This window comes from Felis catus, chromosome A3 (genome assembly GCF_018350175.1).
Source record: "Felis catus isolate Fca126 chromosome A3, F.catus_Fca126_mat1.0, whole genome shotgun sequence".
In the NCBI taxonomy this organism is placed as follows: Eukaryota; Metazoa; Chordata; class Mammalia; order Carnivora; family Felidae; genus Felis; species Felis catus.
The window spans coordinates 122,842,148-122,865,878 of NC_058370.1; positions in this window are offsets into that span (position 1 = coordinate 122,842,148).

Here is a 23,731-nt window from a genome sequence, read left to right on the forward strand (position 1 = left end):
TAAATGGTTTTAGAAGGTATCAAGAAAAGGACATGGTTTGCCATATTTTTGGATTACAAAAGATTTCAGAGATCTGTGTGTTACATAAAGCCAGGTATATTCTGCAATTGGCAGCTGTTTCTAGAGATCACGAGTTTAAGTTATTTTAGCCATCAGATGTGAAAATCCCAACTGTAGGCATTCTTACCTCACTTGTGTCTGCTTTCAGGGAACCTTAAAAAAGAAAACAAATAAATTTCATTATATCTGCATAATCTCCAAAGTCAGTCAAAATAACAGACATATTACAGAACTAGGAAAAGCTTAAGTAGAATTCAAGGTGGTTTTCACCTTTCCAAGGACATTGAATTTTGAATTGTGTAATTCTGCACCTGTGAGTGCAATAATTGAAAAAACACACATGTGATATCAAGAGTCATATTTGAGTTTGAATCCTGGCTTTGCAGTCATGTTTTGATGCTGAGAAAAATAATTTGATCAGTCTGATCCTCCACACTGATAAATGTGACTAATAAATATCTATTTATTTTGTTTAAATTTTTATGTTTATTTATTTTTGAGAGTGAGAGCAAGAGAGACCATGAGAGGGGAAGGAGCAGAGAGAGAGGGAGACACAGAATCTGAAGCAGGCTCCAGGCTCTGAGCTGTCAGCACAGAGCCCGATGCAAGGCTTGAACCCATGAACCATGAAATTATGACCTGAGCCAAAGTCAGACACTTAACTGACTGAGCCACCCATGTGCCCCATTAATAATATCTACCTTTAAAGGGTGTGGAGAAAGTTAATAGCGATTTGTAGGTAAAGTCTGACACACATAGTAGGTATTTAGTACACAGTGGCATTAAAACACTATTAAATTTATGGTTAATTTCTGGCTAATATATTGTAGGATTTGAGTTGAGTATGCTATCAGCTACATGGACTTCATGGGAGTTTCCTTTTCAAAGTTCCTTTTTGGATTAAAGTTCAATCTTTCTGTTGGTTTTAGTTCAGACAAAGGACTGGCTTCAGTGTTTGACGTGTCCAGTTGGGATTTTGATTTTATACTATAGTTCTTCATTATTCACTTGCCCCATGTTTTTAATTGTGTAGTATTTTTAGTTTATCATAATCCATGCCTATCCATCTCTCCTGTTTAAATGCAAAACGAACAATAGTAGAACCTGGAAGAAGGTCATATGAAAACCATGGCCAAATGCAATGCTCTCCTTTTTCATGGGTAACTCTGCCCATATCCTTTCTGAAATTGGTCTGATGATATTTAGCTTCTGGAAAAAAGAAACCTTTGCTTGTGGTTTCAGCCAATAAGAAGAAATTGAAAGCCTAAACTAGTATTAAAACCAGTTATCTGGCTAAATTTGGAGACCTAGAGACAGCATTAGATAGTCCTAAGAGCACACATTATGGGGCCAGACATCCCAGGTTTGAATCCCAATGAGGCTACTCACTAGTTGCATGATCTTGAGCAAGTAACTTAATATCATCATCCCTCAATTTCCTTACTTATAAAGGTTGGTGTCTAGGCAGTAAGATATATACTCAAAAGGGATAATTTAAGAGAGTTTCAGTAGAGGAATATTTACAAAGTTGTGAACAATCGTAAGGAAAACTTATAAGAGATAGTAGTGTACCCTGACAATGAAAGAATCTCACCCTTCCTAGACCTGAAGGGGTCAGGCAGAGAATTGCTAATGGAATGTTACGGGAGTTATTGTTGTTGGAGTAGATCAGCAATGGAGGTTGTGGGCTTGGCAGAGAAAATTACCTGGCAGCCTGGCATAGAGAAAACTGATGGAGTAAAAGTACTGACTGTCCTGTCCTCCTACCCTTTCACATCTGGTATCTCTCACTGCCTGGATTTAAAAACAAACCAGAGTTCAAGGAGCCTGAAGCAGGGTGAAGAATGGAGGAGACTGGATGTAGAGTGTCTAGAGGAGAATATTCATTGGAGCAATAGTATCTATTTCATATTTTCTTTATAAAAATGAAATGAGTTAATATCTATAAAACACCAAGAATTGTACTCAGTGGGAAGTAAGCATTATATAAGGGATTATTTATTTATTTATTTTTTAGCAAAAACATTTACTATTGGGACACCTGGGTGACTCAGTCGATTAAGCTTCCGACCCTTGATTTTGGCTCAGGTCATGATCTCATGGTCGTGAGATTGAGCCCCGTGTTGGGCTCTGCATTGGATGAAGAGCCTGCTTAAGATTTTCTCTTTCTCTCTCCTACTTCTCCCCTGCTCACTTGCTCTCTCTGTCTCAGAAAGAAAGAAAGAAAGAAAGAAAGAAAGAAAGAAAGAAAGAAAGAAAGAAAGAGAAATTAAAAAAATTGCTATTAACTTTACTATTACCAATATCTTCGTAAGTGATCAGACCTAAAGAGAGCGCAAGATTCTATGAGCATAGGATTGTCTCATCTTTAGAAAAATGTAAAATACTTATGATGAAATTTAGGAACAAGATGCTAGTCTTCAAAATACCAGAATGTGTTAGTAGACTTCAAGGAGGAATAGGGTGCATATTAGTCCACATATTTCAGTCAGGATTACATTGACTATTTTAGCTTGATTTTTCTTTGTTTAATGTCAAATACTCACCTCAGAAGATTAAACTACAGTCAGGAAGGGTGGAAGAAGAATAGGATAGAAATGTAGAAATTGGCCTGACTGAGTGCCTCAGGTTAAAAGAAGAACAGAGTCCTGGAGGAGATTGGTCAAGTTTGATTAACATGGCATTAGCAAGAGGTTTGAGTATAAGCTGATACCTATAGTAATGAATAATGAATTAGTTTTATTGGGTAGCTACTTATATGCAGGCAATGTGGGTCAAGCATATATCAATACCCCAAACACAATCCCAGATCTTCAGGTGTCTTATTTTGTTGGGTAGCAAACACAGAAAACTAACCATGCTAGTAAGTCATGATAAGGCTCTAAATTAGTGTTAATAAGAATAAATGCTAAAGGATTCTGGCAGCTGAAGGGTCTCCAGAGTAATGGGGTTAAAGGCTTAATGGAAGAATAGAAAATATATTTTTGAGCAGGGCTTTGGTTATAGGATGGTCTTTTTAGGCAGAAAAGAGATAGAAAGGAAATTTATGGCAATGATGGAATTGAAAGGTAGAGGTTTGCTATTTGTGGAGACTGAAAAAATATGCACAAAGGAGTACATATTGCAGGGCAAGACAAATTAGACCAGTCCAACAGGAACAACTGGAAAGAAGACATGATGGGTATGATGTAATATTTTCAGTACAGAGCCAAGAATTTTGTCACGTCCTATTTTCTGTTCAGCTAAAGCCATAGCTCAAGGAGTTGATATCCCTTTTAGCTTTTAGATGTGTATACAAACACATTAGTTCTGGACTACCTATATCTAAATCAATGACTAGCACAGAGAAATCCATGCATGCTAACTGGTTCATATATACTCTGTATTTTCTGACTTGTTGTTTGGAATTTATTGATCCTTCTCAACTTTCTATCTACTCTGTGATAGACAGAGAAGTCAATGTAACTATATTAGAATTGATCTTGTATTCAAAAAGCTAACCTCGAGCCAATACTAATGGATTGGGGATATAGAACTGAAGCTGGACATGAATGCCTGTCAGTCCTGCATTGGGAATGACATTGTTTGGAGTGATGAAGTACAAGACAAAAGAAGGCTGCAGTCTTATAGTCAGTCTGCTCAGTTAATACACATGGCACTTAGAACCTATGAGGTAAATAAACATGGGTGAGTGCCTATGACATGTGTCTCTCCTGCTAGGGTTTGGAGACATTTCAATTAATAATATAAAGCAGCAAAGCAAAACATTCCAGTGTCATTCTTTCCAGTGGAAGATGGTGTCAAACCTGCTACCTTATTGTACTTAGAAGTCATATGAGACGGAATAGCTCATAATGAGATAGATACAGACATTGAAGAAATTATCACAAGACAAACATCCCGGTAGAAAAATGAGAGAAAAAAAAAGTAGGCATCACAAAACAGAAAATCTGAATGGGATATAAACATAGTAAAAACTGCTTAACATCATTAATAACCAGGGAATACAATTTTAAGTGCATTGGGTTACCATTTTATAGCCATAGAATAAATAAAAAATTGAAGTCTGAGAATTCCAAGTGTTGGCAAGGTTTTGAAGTGACAAGAACCATCATATACCGGCAAAGGAGGTGTAATTAGTACAACTGTTTTGAAAATGAATCCTATAACCCATAAATTTGATTCCTGGACATATAGCCTAAAAGAACAGGGATTATGTACAAAAAAGTACATTGCAAGCATTTTCTGAAAAACAAAATATTAGAAGCAATAAAATAGATAAATCAATTTTAGTATATTCATATATCATAATAAATACACAGCAGTAAAACTGAGTGCGCTATAGCTACATAAATTAAAATAGATGGATCTCAAAAATACAATGTCTATTGAGAAAATAGTCATAGGGCCCCTGGGTGGCTCAGTCAGTTAAGTGTCTGACTTTGGCTCAAGTCATGATCTTGTGGTTCATGAGTTCAAGCCCTGCATCAAGCTTCGTGCCTGGAGCCTGCTTCGGATTCTGTGTCTCCCTCTCTCTCTTCCCCTCATCTGCTCATGCTCTTACTCTCTCTCTCAAAAGTGAATAAACATTAAAAAAAAAAGAAAAAAAAAGAAAAAGAAGTCATAAAGAAATTTAAGAGTGCATTTCCACTTACTGGTATAATGAACTAAACAGTAACGCTGTTTGGAAATAGATTAATTAATATGTGATAAAACTATTTTTAAAAAGCAATGGGATGATTAATACAAAACTCAAAGTAGTGGGAGAAAGGAAAGAGAGGCAGTCATTAAGGGGCATACTTGTAGTTTATTAAGTTCTGCCGATGTATTATATCTAAAGTTGGACAGTAGGTAAATGATGTTTCTTTTCATAGTAAAATGTAAATGCATTCTCTCTCTCTCTTTCTCTATACATGCATGCATACATATATACATACAAATAAGTGTATATGCAGATGTAAATACATGTACTCATTTTTCTATGGAAGATATATTTAATGATAGAAAGTCTCTTTCTCTTACATTCACCACCTTCATCTGGACAATAACCAGTTTGGGCTAAGTTTTTACCCACTTGAGGAGATGTACTTGCTTTTTTCCCATTGGTGTAAATTGTCCACTTTCTACACAGAACAAACTGGAAAACAAGTTTTGTCTCTAGTTCTCTTTCTATTCTCTTCTCTTCATCACATAAAATCTTTCTGGTGTTTGAACTCACTTCAATCAGACTTTTGTCCCTGTATCTGCACTGAATTTTTTCCCTTAATACCAGTCATGTCCATTAAGAACATAGGTCATTATTTCTTAGTTCTGGTATTATTTGATATATCTATTTTAGTCAGTAGATTGATTACCTCATCTTTCTTGAAACACTTCACCTGACCTGTGGACACTTCTCAGTAATCCTCCTAATTTTCTGCTGTATATTTTCAATCTCCTTGGTGAATTCCTCTTCAATTTGCAATTTCTTTTTTTTAAGTTTATTTATTTATTTTGAGAGTGAAAGAGTGTGAGTGCATGTGTGCATGCAATTTGGGGATGGGCAGAAAGAAAGGAGAGAGAGAATCCCAAGCAGGCTCTGCATTATTAGCAACCATGAGATCATGACCTGAGCTGAAATCAAGAGTTGGATGCTTAACTGACTGAGCCATCCAGGCACCCCTGGATTGTACCATTGTTTTAAATAACCATCTACATAAGGCTCTAAAGTCTTCTTTCCAGCCCAGAATTTTAAGGAACTCCAGACTTATAATGAAGTACGTACTCACTGTATCCACTTTTCAATGTCATCCCCACCGCCAGTGTGTTCTTCCTCCTGGGTCTCTGTCAGGACATGGTATCAGGACATTTAATCTCAACTGTAAATTAGAAATTCCTTGACTCCTTTTTCTCATTCTCCCACATGCAATCCATCCTGTTGGCCTTAACTTCAAAATCTATCCCCAAGCTGTTAATTTTTTGCCATGTCCATAGCTACCACCACAGTTCAAGCTTTCACATCTCTTATCTGGACTCTTGCAATAGTCTGTTGTGTCCCTACTTCTGTACTTTCCTCCTTCTGTCTTTTTTTCACAAAGGAGCTAGAATGAACCCTCTAGAAGATAAATGATATCAGTTTTCTACATAAAACCTTCTTAAGGCTTTCCTTCATATTTTGGTAAAAATTTAAGGTCCTTATAACTTTAACTCAATGCTCCTGTATTTGACCTACTGTCTAACTCTCCAGCCTCATCAACCACTCTCTCTACCTCACTCTCCTCTAGATTTATTGGTGTTTTCTCTTCACCCATTGCAGGAAACATAATCCTACATTAGTATTTTGTACTTGCTAATCCTTCTGCTTTTAATAATCTTACCCCAGCTATTTGCAGGACCATCTTCCTCTCTTAGGTCTGGTTTCTTTCTAAATGTGAGGAAAGCCTAAATAATGTGTCTTTCCTTGACCACCTTATTTAAAAACTGCCTATGAATTTGTCTTCTCACTCTGCTTAATTTTTCTTCATGGAATTTGCCATTCCTTGACATAACACTAACTTCATTTTTTGTTTGTTTCTTATTATCCATGTCTCCTTCTAGAGTAAAAATTTCATGGAGACAGAGACTATTTTTGTTCATTGCTATGTTTTCATACTTAGAATGGTGCTTACCATATCATAGACACTCAATAAATATTTAATTGAACAAATGAATCTCTGGAAGAAGTACACATATAGTTTGAAATTTGGTTCCCAATTTGTATTATCACTTATTTTCCCTCTCAATCTTTCTCAGAGGGGGCTCCTCAGTTGCTGATAATCTCCAGGTAAATTTAATATATTCTTGGCAAATATTAGTGGACAAATCCCTGGATAAACAATTCTAATAAATTAACTTTTAAGGGCCATTTTCCATGGTTGAAATCATATTTGTTTCCTCTTTTAAATGTCTTATAGTCTTAAATGTGGACTAAGTTAGTGATATCAATTTGATTAGGACAAACTGAGTGGATCCTGACTCATCACTTATCACATGAATGGGGTTATGTGGCCCTCTCTCACAGTCACTATGAGAGTGTGCTAGGCTTACACACTCTCACTTACAATATAAGCTTGGGCTCCACTGTGACCTATCTCTGACCCAAGATTACACATCATGCTGACTTTTTGTCCCATATTATTTTGACGATTAATGATTTGATACAGGGTAGATGTAAACTATTTTTCCATTAGCTTTTTGATAGTTTATTTGAAATGGTTTCACATCTTGTTGAGATTTTGGCAAGTCAACCCATTGCTGACTCTTTTAGAGTATTATCTCATAGAGCTAATAAAATGATTCAACAAAGTTAAAATGTCACAAAGGAAAGCTCGTTTTCCACAAGCTTATTTAATAAGAACAATTAAAGCACTGAATATTGTAATGAATTTAAAACATATAAAATCACATTTAATTGACTGACAGCCTCTGGAAGAAACCAACATTTCTGCTTTCCCTGGGATTAATCTTCCTTTCATTCAGTTACTAGGGTCTTTGTTGGAACTGCTTGATGCTATGCCTGTTGACTGAACCTCTCCTCCTTAATCCTCATGGCCCTTTATTTTATTCTGGTAATGAAGGACCTCTGCAATCTTGCTAAATGACTCTTCTCAAGATTTATCTGCTTTTATCTTCTGCACAGATCCTTTGGTTCCACTTAAGTGATCCCACTGTCTTCTACACAAAGATTGGTCAGTTTCTTTTTTAAAGTTTTCATTAATGATATCTCCAACTGATCTGGCTATATCTTGTTTATCCTTTTCATATATATACATATATACACACACACACACACACACACACACACACACACACACACACATATATGAATACACACACACACACACACACACACACACATATATATATATATATATACATATATGAATACACACACACACACACACACACACACATACATTAGCCTGCAATTTAAGGTAAATCTAAATGAGGCCTCCTCCATGGAAACTTGCCTCTCCTCAGTGGGAAGGAATTCCTTCATTCCCTGAAATCCTACAGCCTGTTTATGTGTGCACCTATATATTTGACAGCTGATCAAACACCTTATTACTTTGTAATGTTAATTCTCTCTCCACACACAAGTGTATGTATGTCCTTGTGTGTATAAACTCCTAGAAGACATTCAAATTTTCTTGTTAACAAGGGCTTTTAATTCCACAAAGTATTCGTACAATTCATCTTCCTAGGTATTTGAACATTTTTCAGCTTTGCAACATGCCTTTGCAACTTAAGTGACTGTTGTCTGCATTTCACTTTAGAGGTAAGGTATTCCCAGCTTATTGTTCCTCATTACTTTTGTGATCTTTGGGGGCTGATGAAGAGGCCCTACACTTGCTACATGCAGCTCTTTATGACTTTGATGCATCCAGGATGGGACTCCATTAACTCCAGAAGCTCCCAATTCTCTTGGTGGCAAGAGAAAATGGCATGACACCACTCCTTTGTTCCTTGCATATAAGCCAAAATAGTTAGAGAGGATGAAAACAGGAAGTCTAGGGCTGATTAGCTATCTAGCATTATTAAAAACAAAACAAAACAAAAAGACAAATTGTGGCAATCCCCAAGAGGAATTGCTACAGAAAAAATGGCGTCAGTGGATTATCCAACAAGCTGGAGAATTCCAGCTCTGATTAATAACACAGTTCCCAGGACACATCTGCTTCCCTCACATCTGTCAGGATTCTGGGTTCACAAAGCATTTTTCCATGATATCAAATTCCCTCACAGCAGACTTATGAGGAAGAAAAAGTAGAAATTGTCCCAATTTTTATATTGTCTCTATCAAACAATGTTTTCTGATTCAAAAATCTCTTTTTGCAGCAGAAATGGGACTCCTCCCCCCTTTGAAACCCTTCCTTATGAAGTCTTACAAGCCAGGAGTATAGCCATTGTGGCTTCTGAAAGCCTTCAACTGATTGGCTTGCTTCTTAGACCCTCTCCTGCTGTGTGCTTCTTTTCAGCACCAAATAAGTGTCAGACAATTAGAGATGGGACTGGAGATGTGTAAATTGTACTGTCGCCAGCAACAAATTAGTAATTTCGTGATAATACACTGTCCTTGTAACATGGCTAGAGTTAGCACAGTTACCTGCCTCTATTTGTGCTAAAAGGCCATGGGTAAGATTGATGAAGATCCTGTGTGGTAATTCATTTTCCTTCTTGACACTCTCCCCTCACCACCCCCTCCCAAGAAATGAGACATTATCCAGCCCCTGAGCATTGAACAAAGCCTCTACCTGGCCTTCCCAAACTCCCAGTGCTTTCCTTGTAGTCATTACCTGGAAGGCATTGCACCACCTTTGTTGAACGGGTGAAGGAAAGAAAGCCTGTCACTCAGTGAAGAGAATAAACTTCCCACACCTCTTGATCTAGCCTTTTATTCTGTGATCAGGGCCTTAATGGGAGCTGATAGTGGCTCAAAACTCCCAGTTACCTCTTTAAATTGAAAGCTTATAAATATGAATGGAAGATATTCTGGCCTTTGTCCTTCCTTAATAAGTAGATATGGGAATAATTGCTCCACAGAGTTGCTGCTTCCAGGTCTTGACACTTCCCAGCCTTGACATTTCCACAGGAGGAGTTTCTGCATTTCTGAAAAATCCTCCCATGGATGGATAGCTGCCTGCTCACTTGCCTGTTATCACTCTGATTGCTCTTCCAAGGATCAAGAGAACAGAAGTTGAACGATTTGCTCTAAAAAGTCCCAGTTAAACTATGCCTGGTGGCGTAGTCTTTGGTCTTTGTCCACAGTTTCTGGCTCACAGCTCCCAAACCCTTGGAATTTCCAAACTGTTAAGAGCAATAAAGGAATCTTTTGTTGTGTTAGTGAAGGTGGGTTTTTGATTTTGCCCTAGGCAGGGAGGGTAGGGGGCTAGTTGTAGGGAGGAAATCCTGAGATTAGGAGGTTGGAAGTTTCTTTTTATTTTATTTTATTTAAATTTTTTTAATGTTTATTTTTTGAGAGAGAGAGCACGAGTGGAGGAGGCACACACACAGAGAGGGGGACACACAGAATCTGAAGCAGGCTCCAGGCTTTGATATGTCAGCACAGAGCATGACATGGGGCTTGAACTCACTAGCCGTGAGATCATGACCTGAGCTGAAATGAGAGGCTTAACCAACTGAGCCACTCAGGTGCCCCTCTTTTATTTTATTTTATTTTATTTTATTTTATTTTATTTTATTTTATTTTATTTTATTTTATTTTATTATTATTATTATTATTATTATTATTATTATATTTTAATTTACATCCAAATTAGCATACAGTGCAATAATGATTTCAAAAGTAGAATCCAGTGATTCATCACCTACATGTAACACCTAGTTCTCATCCCAACAAGTGCCCTCCTCAATGCCTCCTGCCCACTTGACCCATCCCTCCACCTTTCAGTCCCATACCCTACCTCCAGACCTCTAGAGCAGGGAAGGGGGCTGGAGGCTAAATCAGCCAATGGCCAATGACTTAGTTGATCATGACTATGCAATGAAGCCTCCATAAAACCAAAAAAAAAGAGAGGTTTCAGAGAGCTTCCATTTTGGTGAACACATGGAGATTCAGGGAGAAAGGCATGTCTGGAAAGAGTATGGAAGCTCTGTGCTCTTCCCCATATCTTGCCCTATATATCTCTTCATGTGGCTATTGATTCATATCCTTTTTCATGTCCTTTAATAAATGGGCAAACATTAGTAACTGTTTCCCTGAATTCTGTAAGCCATTATAGCAAATTAATGGAACATAAGACGGAGGTTAGAAACTCTAATGTGTAGCTGGTAGGTCAGAAGCACAGGTAATGACCTGGTCTTGCAACTGGCATCCAGAGAATGGGGTAGATGATGGGCACTCTTACAGGACTGAACCCTTAACGTGTAGAATCTGATGTTATCTCCAGGTAGATAGTGTCAGACTTAAGTTGAATTCTTGGACACCCACCTGATGTCTGAGAATTAATTGTGAGTGTTGTTGGTGGGAGGGATGGCCCTCACATTGGAATTGAGTCTGGGAACCCTAATAGAGCCATCAACATACTATTTGTTACCTAGATATGATTTTCTGTACTTTTGTGGCAATGATTTATCTCATAACCAGGATAAACTTACCACAAACAAATTTCACTACAACCCATGGAAAAGTAAAGGTTCAAGAATAGCCAAGGGAAGTTAAGTAGGAAAAGAGAGTGAATCTTTCTTTTTTCAAAAATAGGATATTCTATAATTATAGTAATGTGTGGTAATAATGTGGTGGTAACTAATACATAAGTGGAAGGGAAGAGAGAGTCAAGAGACTGAACCACATATCTACAGGGAAATGGAGTATGATTGACATAGTTACAAATCAGTGGGGAAGTGAACCGATAAAATAACAAGCTATGAACTAAGTAGAACTGGGAAGGAAGCCCCAGTCTCACATTCTTAATTCAAAACTCATAGCAGATATCATAACCAAGAATATATTTTTTTCTCCTTCCTTCCTTCCTTCCTTCCTTCCTTCCTTCCTTCCTTCCCTCCCTGCCTCCTTCCCTCCCTCAACTTCCTTCTTTTCTTCATTTTTTTCTCTTTTTCTATTTCTTTTCTGTTTCTCTCTTTTTCTGTATTTCTCTCCTCTGTATCATATATATGTGTATATGCATGTATGTATGTACCTATCATCCACATGAAGAAATTTAGAGAGCATAATGTTGAAGAAAGTAAGCAAGTTATAAAATAATATTTAAAATATGTACTAAATATATATATTTCAAACATACTCCAGGGGCACCTGGGTGGCTCAGTCAGTTATACGTCTGACTTTGGCTCAGGTCATGATCTCACATTTCATGAGTTGGAGCCCCTCGTTGGGCTCTGGGCTGATAACTTGGAGTCTGGAGCCTGCTTCAGATTCTGTGTCTCCCTCTCTCTCTGCCTCTCCCCTGCTTATGCTGTCTCTCTCTCTCAATAAATAAAAATTAAAAAAAAAAAACATACTCCAAAAACTCTTGATATGTAATTAATAATGTGTGTGCTTATGTCTGGAAAGGTAAAGCAGACAGCAAAAAAAATATTAAGCAAAACAAGCAATATACCAACAGGAAAGATACCCATATAATTCATAATAGTGTGCAACTCTAGGGAGTCAGGGCAGAGAATGGAGCAATGGACATGGGACGAAGGATGATACTTATTCCTTAGAAAAAGGTTATAGTTGATGTGACAGAAAGTTAATAGTTTCTCTTCTGAGCCCTGGGTACATGACATATATAATAGGTATTTTTCTCTATTTCAATAAAGAGAAAAAAATGTCTCTGCTGACCTACCTTCTTACTAGAATATACATTCTGAATGTTGTCCTCTAATTGGCAGAGCTGGGTTTGTATGCACATACACACACATGTGCACACACAGACATATAGACACACACACACCACCAGCCAGATTTGGAAGTATATTAAAAGCCCATAGAATTCAGAGAAAATTCTGTTTCACTCTTAACCTTCCTTGTCGCTCCCTCTTCAGAAAGAACAGAGAAGTAACTCCCTGGGAGGAAAGTGAAGTGGCAGTCATATATATTTCTCCTCTACTTGTTTTTTAGTCTCTAATAAACCTTTGATAAATTCTACCCCATCTCAGCTATGCTGATGAGGACAAAGCAAGGGATTTAGATTTGTTTCACACTGAAGAGGAAAGGAGAGCAAGGGACCAAGATTGATGAAAACAGTGGGTGTGAGTGCATGTGGGTGTGGCTGTGTGTGTGTGTGTGTGTGTGTGTGTGTGTGGCAGTGGGGTGGTGATGGTGGTGAACTAATGACTAATGAGAGTGCTCGGGGGAGGAAGACTTGGTTGGCAAGCAGCAAGAATCCTCTGGATTTTTCCTACAGCTTCTTCATCTGTTCAAGCCATGAACCTTTATGGCTTTAAACAAAGCCAGAGCCATTAGCCCAATGGCTCTCAAGTGTTTGGTGGCGTTTATGTTATTCACGGAAGGGGTTCATCAGATGAAGTTGAAAGACTAGTTATCAGAATTTTTGGTAAATGGTAAATGGTAATGATAAACAGAGGGCAACATAGTAGGGAAAATAAAAGTCGTTGTTGCTGGGTGTCTGGGAGAGAAAAGGGGGAAACAAATCTATCTTCCTGGATATGTGTGACGTAAAGTGCCAGTGTTCTAGAGACCAATTTCACTGACTTTCCCAACTTTAGCGAAACCATTCATTTTCCTCTTAAATAAGAACCATTGTCATTTTCTGCATTGCAGGATAATTAACTAACATGGATAAAGAGCTATTGAAATGTTGAGTGTCATTACCCTGGTGATTCATTTTTTGCAGTGGCTGTAGAACATGATTGGCAAAGTTTGTGAGTCATAGTGAGGAAAGTTTCCAGAGTAGTAAAGCCCTAGATTTTTAACTATGCAGAACTCAGGGTGCAGGGCACAGATAAAACTTAAGGATGACAACTTTGAAACTTCTGTCACCTTGTCTGAGTCATTAAGCTGCCAGGGGAGGGGTGCTGAAAATTCAAAGTGCTTCCTCAAATCTGTTGTTACCCCCATTAATGAAGCAGCTTCAGGTCTAACCATCAGTGAATGATCTATCTCTAAGCCTTTTTGTTCCCCAATAGGCATGTTGTGAATCGTTTGACCATAAAAAATGAAATTTAGATATTAATACTCTATTATTATGTATTAACTATAGAAGTTAGCACTTATTTATTTAGTGGTATTTAATATAAACTATGGAAAATGAAGGTCAGTGGTCTCAACCTTCAAATAATTTTGCTTGTACAGAAGAAACTGTTTCTCCTAAAACAGAAAAGGTGGCACAGTTTAATCAAGCATTTATATTTGATTTGAAAAGAGAATGATGCCTGTGTTTTAATATGGATGCACAGCACCAGGGAAGGCTTCAAGGAGAATGGACAATGCCTAGATACAGGTCAGGAGAGAAAAAGCAGTAGTGCATTTCAGAAAGAGAAACTCCTATGATATAACATAAACACTGAAAGCTTCCTTTCCCTTCATTTTCTTTATTTTCACCACTCACGTTATTTTAGGAACCGCAGGGAATATGTAGCTGGATCATAAATGCTGTTCAAAGATCATATGGTTAATGTTGCAATTTTTTAAATATAGAAATGGCTTCAGGCTGGCTCTAATTGAGCAGTCGCTGTAAAACATACTAAACCACAAAGAACTTATGCAGAGAAGGATTTTTTAATTTATTTGTATGGCCTCTTTGGAGTGGAGGCGGAGGCATTAACAACTTAGAATGGCATTTTTTTTGTAAAATCAACATAAATATGGGCAGTTGGATTAGAGGATTAATGGCGCCCTCGTTGCCTGATCTTTCTTTTTTCTTAATACTCTTTTCAGACAGCATATTGTCCATAAGGGTTTCTGATTATCTTCCTCGTTATGCTTAGTGAGAACTTTGAAAAACTCTGAAATTGGACTCAGTAGGTGTTAAAAAAGTTTATTAAATGCTGATGGGAATCTGTCTAATTCTGGAGATTTTCCAGTTCTAAGGAAATTGCCTTATTTGCAGCATTTCCATTCCATTGTTAACTGATTGTGTTTGTAACTTTTAAGTATATGTCACTTGGTAAGAAAAAAATATCAGAAAGACAAGTTATGACAAAGAATTATTACTGCCTTTCTCCGTTGCTGTCTTATTCCTTTGTTTGTGCATGTGCTATTTACCAGAGGACTGGACTCCTTTATAGGTCTCTGGATTAGTCATTAACACCTTCATGTGGGGGCGAGATACACAGGCATCCTGTGGGGAAGATAACGAGTTTGGGATTTTATTGCAATGACTGCATTCCAGTTCCCAATTTTTTTCTATAGGTCACTCATATTGCAAGTAATTCTTGAGCAAACCATTCCCCATCTGTTCAGATCTTGTTATAACAAAATCAGCCATGACAGATTATGGTACATAAAACAGAATAAACTTTGCCCAGCTGGACGTACACAGTAAGGAGAGGAAGGATATACAGGGCCCTCTGGCTACAGAAAACGGCAATCAAGAGAACACTCTCCATCAGGAAGAGTGAAAGGTGTGAAAATGTTATGAGGAGAAAAATGTAGGGTTGCCTCTTTGGAAAACCACTTCTCACAGCTGACTAATGTAAACAGGAAAATTAGAGATTTTTCTTCTTTTAAATTTTATTTTACTGTGGCATGAATGCTTCATGTGAGAAATACTCTCTTAATAAATTTTTAAGTGTGTAATATATAATTGTTGACGAAAGGCACAATGTTGTACACTAAGTAGATCTCTAGCTCTATTCATCCTGCTTATTGAAACTTTATGCCTATTAATTAATAAGTGCCCATTTTTTCCCCCTGTCCCAGCCTCTGGCAACCCACCATTCCATTCTTTGATTCTTTGATTTTGACCTTTTTAGACCCCTCATATTTGAGTGGAATCAGGCAGTATTTGCTTTTCTGTGACTGGCTTATTTCACTTAACATAATGTCCTCAAGACTTATCCATGTTGTCCCATAAGATGGGATTTCCTCCTTCTTCTAAGGCTGGATATTATTTCCATTGTGTGTGTACACCACATTTCCTTTATCCATTCATCTGTGGATGGGCATTTATTTAGGTTATTTCCATAGTTATTTCTATATCTTAGCTATTAAACATAATGCTACAATGAACATTGGAATGTTAGTATTTCTTTAAGATCTTGATTTTAATTCTTTTGGATAAATAACCAGAAGTGGGATTGTTGGATCATATAGTAGTCCTAGTTTCAATTTTTGAGGAACCTCTCTACTCTTTTGTGTAGTGGCTTCCCTGTTTCACATTCCTACTAATGATGTGTAAGGGTTCCAATTTCTCTACATTCTTACTTAGGCTTCTTGCTTTTATTTTGTGATCATTGCTTTGTCTTCATGTGCATGTCCCCAGGTACAGCCGCCTGATGTTTTACCTCAAAACTGTGTTCACATAAAAAATGTGGGTATATCCCATTTCAGGGGATACATAGTAGGCAATGTACCATCACTAAGAGTAACTGAGGGGGAAAAAATCCCTCGGTATGAGTTGAAAAATCTCTCTAATGTATTCTGATGAAAAGGCCATTTTGTTCATGAATGTTCTAGGAATACCAGAGATACCTCTGAAGACCTGCTTTCAACTTTATGACAACCATGAGTTCACTTTCACAGGGGCCGTTCTGGAGAGCAGGGCTTGTTTATAATAATTTGCTCTGAATTTTCACCTTTGCGGTAAAGGAACAGCATGAGTTATGAAAGTCAAACTACGGGTGACATTTCTGATGTCCATGTGATTGAAGAAATTGGTGGGCAGCCACCCATAGGCCTCCCATTTCTCCCAAATGCACTTTTCCAGAGATAATCTGTAGTATCTGATTGGTGGCAGTGTGAGAGAACCATGACTACAATCCAGTCCTAAATTAGTGGGGTTGTTGTTTTTTTTTGTTTTTGGTTTTGTTTTTTTGTGTTTTTTTGTTTTGTTTTGTTTGTTTTGTTTTTGTTTTTTGGGGTTTTTTGTTGTTTTTTTTTTTTTTGCATTGCTTTGGAAAGAAAAGCTGGAGGTCCACTTTTCTTTCTTTTCTCACGTGGGCAGACTGTTGTTGATTCAAATACCTTCTTTGGAGAAATACACTGACCAACTCCCTTCTCCCTTGCCCAAACTTTCCTACATCTATCACCAGGTTCACTCTTTAGTGTTTTGCAGAACCAATCAAGTCAACAGCTGGTTAAATCATAAAACAAAAGAACAAATAAATCCAACTTGCAAACGTCAACTAGGTGCTCTGGCCTCTCCTTTTCTACTTTGCTTTCTTCAACTCACTGTCAGCTTTAAAGACAGGAAAGGCCCATTGCTTGCTATTATGTTTTCATAGCTCTAGGGGTTATTGCTATGTGGTCATTATGCAGTTCTTTGAAATGATCTAGAATATTTCTTTTGAGAGGTATGTTATGCATGATCAATAAGACAGGCTTTCAGGATTCCATTCAAATGAAGATGGGCTATATAACATTCTCTAATACATTTGATATGTACATTATTTTTACAACATAATATTCATATACATCTCATGAACAGAAATGTTCATGTATAGTGTACATTTGCATGTATACTTATTTATTTATTTGAATTTTCCTTGTAATTATTGCTGCTGATCTTAGTACATTTATCTAATGGCATTAAAATGTTTCACAATATAAATATTTATGCATTTCTTATGAATAATTATTACTTTTAGTATTTATTTAATATGTTTTTTTCTGCTTTGTTTATAATTTTTAGAAAATAAATGTTTGGTTATGATGTCAAATCTATTTATCCTTTATTTTTTTCTTTGAAAATGTAGTCAAATTTATTATGAAAATATATGATCAGAAATGTGTGATATTTATTTGTTTGTTTAGTTTTATTAAGTTTTTAAATTTTGATTGCACTGCTGCATTAGTTTCAGGTAGACAATATAGTGATTCAACAGTTCTATCCATTATTCAGTGCTCATCATGATAAGTGTACTCTTTAATTCCCATTACCTATTCCACCCATTCCTTTAATATTGTCAAACTTAGATTGATCTGCCCCATCTAAATATATTTTTTGATGTTTGCATACATTTTCTGTATTTTTTTATAGTTAAAAACTAATCCAAATATCAATTTTGAATTATTTGTGTTGATACATTATATGAGATTTTACATAAAGTTTGATGGCTTACTCAAATAACCAAACAATTTTCTAATGTCATTTAATAAATTATCCTTCTCTTTTCCAATGATTTATAATTTCTTTTCTAGGAATATGAAATTCTTAGATAAACTAAGGCATACACAGAAGTACAGTAACTCTTCAGTAAATATTTATTAATGGATAGATTAATACATAGGAATTTCTGGAGTAATATATGTCCATCTATTTCCAAAATGATTTTCTAGTTATTTTGATTTGGACTATGTTTTAATATCTGAAAGGAGAAGTTTCTCATGATAATAACTTTGTAAAATGGTTTATACTAGTGACCACTGGCTATTCATTCAGGGAAACATGAGAATCACTTTAAGATTAACATTAAATTGCTACTGGGATTTTGACTTATATTAAGTTTAAACCTATTAGTTAGCACTTTTTTCCCCAAAATGTTGTTTTGCACAACACTATGTCATAGGTAAATAAGGTGCTATCAAAGACATGTATTCATTAAGTCTTGGTTAAACAAAGCTATATTTACTATAGATTTACTTATGGCAAATGACCTGAGAACTACCGATGGTTGAATTTCCATATGGAAATTTCCATTTTCCAGTAAAGAAAAAAAGTAGCATTTCCCAAACTTCTTTGTCATAAAATGTGTACATATGTGCATGGATTTGTCTGTATGTATATTTTGTCCACATTGACATATTCTAAATCAGTGTCCTAAGCATTCACATTTGGAAACACTGCCATAAATAAAGTTGAAAATAAATGTCATTTTACAACATCCAGACATCTTAGTCAGGGGTGTAATAGTTCTTCATTTGCTTCCTTTTATTTTTTAAATGTCTTAACCAAGTTTTCTTTTATGCTTAGTTCCTGTAAGTTTCCTTTACATTTTTCAAATATATTATTTGAATTTGTTATTATAGATAATTTTTCTAATGTATTTTCCAAAGAAGTGTTGCTAGTATATAGAAATATTTTTAAATTAATTTTGTATTCAGTCATTTTATTTAACTCTCTTATTAATTTAATTTTATTTTTTATTTAAGTCTTATTAATTCTAATGGATTTTCAGCTGCTAGTCCAAAGTTTTCTCAATAGAAAGCTATAATATGTACAAATAATTATTATTTTATTAATTTCCTTTATTTTATATTTTTGCTTTAAATAAGAATTCCAAGATTATATCATAATACTGCTGAAGCAGTATAGGGTAATAGAGGTGGAATAGAAGCACAAAGTAAACATTTAATAAATATTAACTATTAGTTTACTTCTGTTTTAATAGATGCATTTCTAGTCTTTCACTATTTTATTATTATGGTTTTTATTTTTTAATTTGAAGCACATAACTGAGTTTGTTGTATGTATCATTCAGAATTTTGTACAGATACTTTATTCTTATATTTTTCAGAGGCATTATTTTCCCCCAGTCAAAATACTCTGTAGAATTTATTAAACTAAGTGACTTTTTAGTGTCTAGAGATACAGCAATAAAAAAAAAGTTAAAATCCATACTGTAAAGAAGCATATATTCTGATGGAAGAAAAGTATAAAAATAAAATTAAAAACTCAAATTTAAAGAACACGATATAGATTGGTTAGGATAATGACATTCACAATATATCTAACCAGATTTCAGTGGTGACAGTAGGGAAGGGGTACTATTCAAAATGACAATGGCTGAGAAAAATTCCATAAATATTGAGATATATCAAAGCAATTTAATAAACTCTAAAAAGATTAATGTTCTTGAAATGGTTGTTTCAACATTCTTGCCTGCTGAAACCAATATTTAAATTATTTGTTAGTCTGCTTCCATTATGTGTCTTTTGTCTTGATTTCCAGATATACTTTCCTGGCTCTTCATGTTTCATGACTTTTTATGGTACCAACAACCACAAGAGACTGTGAATAATGCAACTTTCCCCCAGAGAGTGTCACCTTGTGCTCTGTTAGACATAGAGGATGAGCAACTAATCATCACAGCCAGGGATTAGAATGTTCCATGTTGTGCTTCAGTATTAGTAACAGTACCCACCTTGGATTCATTTGTTTCTAGAATGTGCCATCCTTGGGGTTTTTGAATTTAGCAGATTCACTTCTGCCTGCTAGAGTTTTAATCCTAGCTCTTTAATTTCTTTCCCAAAGGCTTCACAAGAGACGAACACAGTTTGAGTCCTTTTGGTTGAAATTTATTTTCAAAACACTAAGAGACCACAAGAGATTTCTTGCTGCCTTTTAGAAGTTTCTGGTCTAGCTGCCTAAACTCCAATGCTACCCAGAACTTAGCAAATGCTCTGTAGGGGAAACCGGCTGCGTTCTGGGGGCCCCATAACATTCCAGTCTGTTTCATCAGCCTGTCCAAATGTTAAAAACCTCCCACCTATTTTCTCTCTCCTTCAGTAGAATCCTTCTGCCCAGGTCAAGTCTTATCATTGGTCAATATCTAGAATGTACAAATGCCTTCAGGACAGAATAATGGGCAGTCAGTGTTAACTCACCCAAAATCCCACTCTTTCCTTTCTGGAATTTTAATCTATCTATTCTTCATTACTTTCAAAACCCTCTTATATCTTTTAAAATATAGTATTTTTATGTTAACTATTTTCTAGGTGTTACAAACATTGCTGACTTGATGTGATTTACTGCATTCTATCCAAAAAGAATGATTGAAAAGAAACCACATTAGACACATCATACTGAAATAACATCAGATCAGGGATGCTAAATGGAAACAGAGATGGAAGAAGGGCTTGTGTCTACTGATTTGCCCTGAATCTAATTAGGGCATATCTAAATGTTAAATGCATAGATACCCAACTTCTTGAAAAGCTATTAAAAGTTAATTGGCATAGAACAAGTATAATGAGAGTTTATGCACAAGTGTTCAAATAGAAAAAAAAAAAAACTAGACACTGAAGGATAAGGAATTTTAGAAAACAACATACATAAAAACATTAGGAAAAATTATCAACAAGTAACAGGCTCCAAAAACTTCACTGGGTTTCACTGGATTAATCTTCCAACCATGGAAGAACCTGGAATAAGAAAGTTGTGACCTCATGTCTCAAGGAACTGAACAACTGACAGGTGACTGAAGCAGGGTTAGTTGTCAGAACAGGTGTTAAAAGCACGAGGCATGTTTCTAGTACTGTTGCATAGATCAGAGTGGATTCAAAATACAATTGACTTAATCTTGAAATTTCTGAGTCCCTTAGCTGAAATTCTGCAAAGTCAAATTCTCTTGTCTGAAGGTATGATTATTCTCAGAGCCTGAGACAGACCTGAGAGGAAAAACATGGACCTGGGCACCAGGCTTTGCTTTTCTTCCTAACTCTGCCTTGATGTGCTTTCCTACAACTTACCTTTGATCAGTCGTCTTTTGACCCTTATCTGTCACTTGTCTTATTACTTACCAGTGTGTTTTAAAGTGTTACAACTTAGAAAGAAACCAACTCTGAATAGCATTTCCCTTGGTCAAAAACTTTATCTGGCAAAGAGAAAAGACTGTAAAGATCAAAATAAATGGAAATCAATACAATGAAGACATTAAAATTCCAGCCCATTTGCCACTGTCACCTGCACAGGGTGGACGGCCTGGTAGCAAAGAGGAAGCAAGAGTTGTTGGAAACAAGTTAGAAACAATGAAGTTTGCTAAGTCACAGGTCCTCTACGAACAGGTCCTGCTATAGCCATTTGGCACTTTCTCAATGCTTGACATTACTATTGTATGGTGTCTTACCAGAACTGGGATTGACTTAGACGTCCCACCACCCTCCCATGCCCCTGCAGAAGTGGAAAGTGAGGGAAAACCTCCTGAGTTCTCTCATAGACACGGACAAGTCAGAGCACTGAGAAGCAGTCAGAGAGGGACAGGCAGGGCCCCAAGAAAATAGCATGACAGTTTTTTTAGAAAGTATGGGTAGGATTAAGTGACTGAAAACCAAGAATAACTGGACATTCTTTTGGTGGTAAATGCAAAAGAATTGATTAATCTGCCAAAATGTGACTATCTTAGGGGAGGGTTGGGAACACTGAAATAAGACAGGGTTCTTTGGGAGTGAAGGTGCCAAATATTTCCTGGATTATTGCTAGGAAACATTTACTATACTAATCTTTGAATGTGCAACTTATAGCCAGAAGTGCAAAGTGTCCACCCTTTATGGTGTCAGAACAGTTCTCAACTGGTATTCTTCTTCAATAGAAAACCAAACCATTTGATTCATTCCTCCAGGTAAACTGGCCCTGCAGCCAGAAACCCTCCACTAAACTTAGAAGTACACTGACAGATGTAAATAGCCTAATAATCAACAGGCCAACTCCACAACACCTACCACCATCAAAAATATTTGTTCCAGATCGCAGACTGGATGTCCACCAGCCAAATGCTAACAAAAAATGTTTTGTTTGTGACACATCTTTGATTTATGTTATTATAAATTAGTTACAATTATTTAAATACTAGAAGATTTCACAAGTACAGTATTTCTACTTTAAAAGCTTAGATGTTTTGGAAGTATTGGGAATATTGGGGCCTACCTTTTACATGGCAACAATTAGGTGGAGGTTGCTTACTTTACATGGGGCATGTGCTATACATTGTTTTCCTCTTATATTCAGCTTATAACTTCTTTATTCGTTCATATTCCTGGGTGGTTCTAATCAGAATTAAGTTTTCCAACAAGGAAAACACTGATTTATAAAGTTGATTTGTATCAGGAAGTTCATATTGATAGTGTCATAAAACCTTTAGAGGTAAATAGAATTTCCATAGTACCAAGCACTCATCACTAATTAAGAAATTGCTGTCTTTTCAGTTTGGTTTGGTTTTGTTTTACTTTCTCTGTAGTTCAGTTTATTCAACAGAGAAAAGCAATGGATACAGATCAGTTTCCTCATCTATAAGATGAGGTCATAACTCAGAAGATGTTGTATAATTAAATAAAGTAATGCACATACCATTTTTGGAGTAGTTACTATAATATCATAAATGTAAAATAATATTCTTTGTGTGTCTGTTAACTTTGTTCCATAAAAAAACTGCCTCAAAACTCAGGGGATTAAGACCACCATTTACTTAACACAGTTATTTTGGTTGGATGCTTACTTTACCTGGTCTGGGGTAGTTCAGTTCATCTTTCCTGGGTTTGCTTATGCTCCTACCATCAGCTGTCAGGTCACAAAATCACATCATGGCTTGGCTGGTGGCTAGAAGATCTAGGGCAGCCTCACATATACAGCTATTAACAGGCCAATAGTGCAATGGGTGACTGGGAAATAAGTCTTTCATCATCTAAGAGGCCAGCCGAGACTGCTTCACATACAGTTTGAGGTTTCCAAGACCAGCAAGCCATTTACAAGTCTCTGATGGCTCTGATGGTTCCATTAACCAAAGGATATCACATAGCAAGCAAAGACTCAATGATTAGAGAAACTCATGTCACCTCTTGATAGGAGTTGCTGCAGACTTAGTTTACAAAGGGACACACACACACGGATGGAGAGAATTTGTGGCCATTTTTGCAATCTACTGTTATTGCTTTTGTAGCCAGTTGTTGTTGTTGTTGTTGTTATCTAAATAAGAATACATGAACACCTGGCCATTTGACTTCCCTGGGTCACTTCTCTCATTGGCTCTCCATTACCATTAGGAAAAAAAGCCCTATAAAGGCTTTATGCTAACATCAAGGATCCTTTGGGATTTGACTTTGTGTACCTCTCTAGCCTCATCCTCTCTCCATATACTGCATGGGTTCCACTCATTCTGAACGGATGTCCCAAAATACTATACTTTCAAAACTGTGTACCTTTTATATATCACCTGCTAGTTAATAACCACCTGAGAAACTCCATTAGATCTCAAAATTCTGCTCACACTTTAATTCCTCCATAAAAGCTTTCCTGACCTCCTTTCTCACCCACAGAGTAAGTTTCTCCTTGTTTACCAATACCTTTATTAT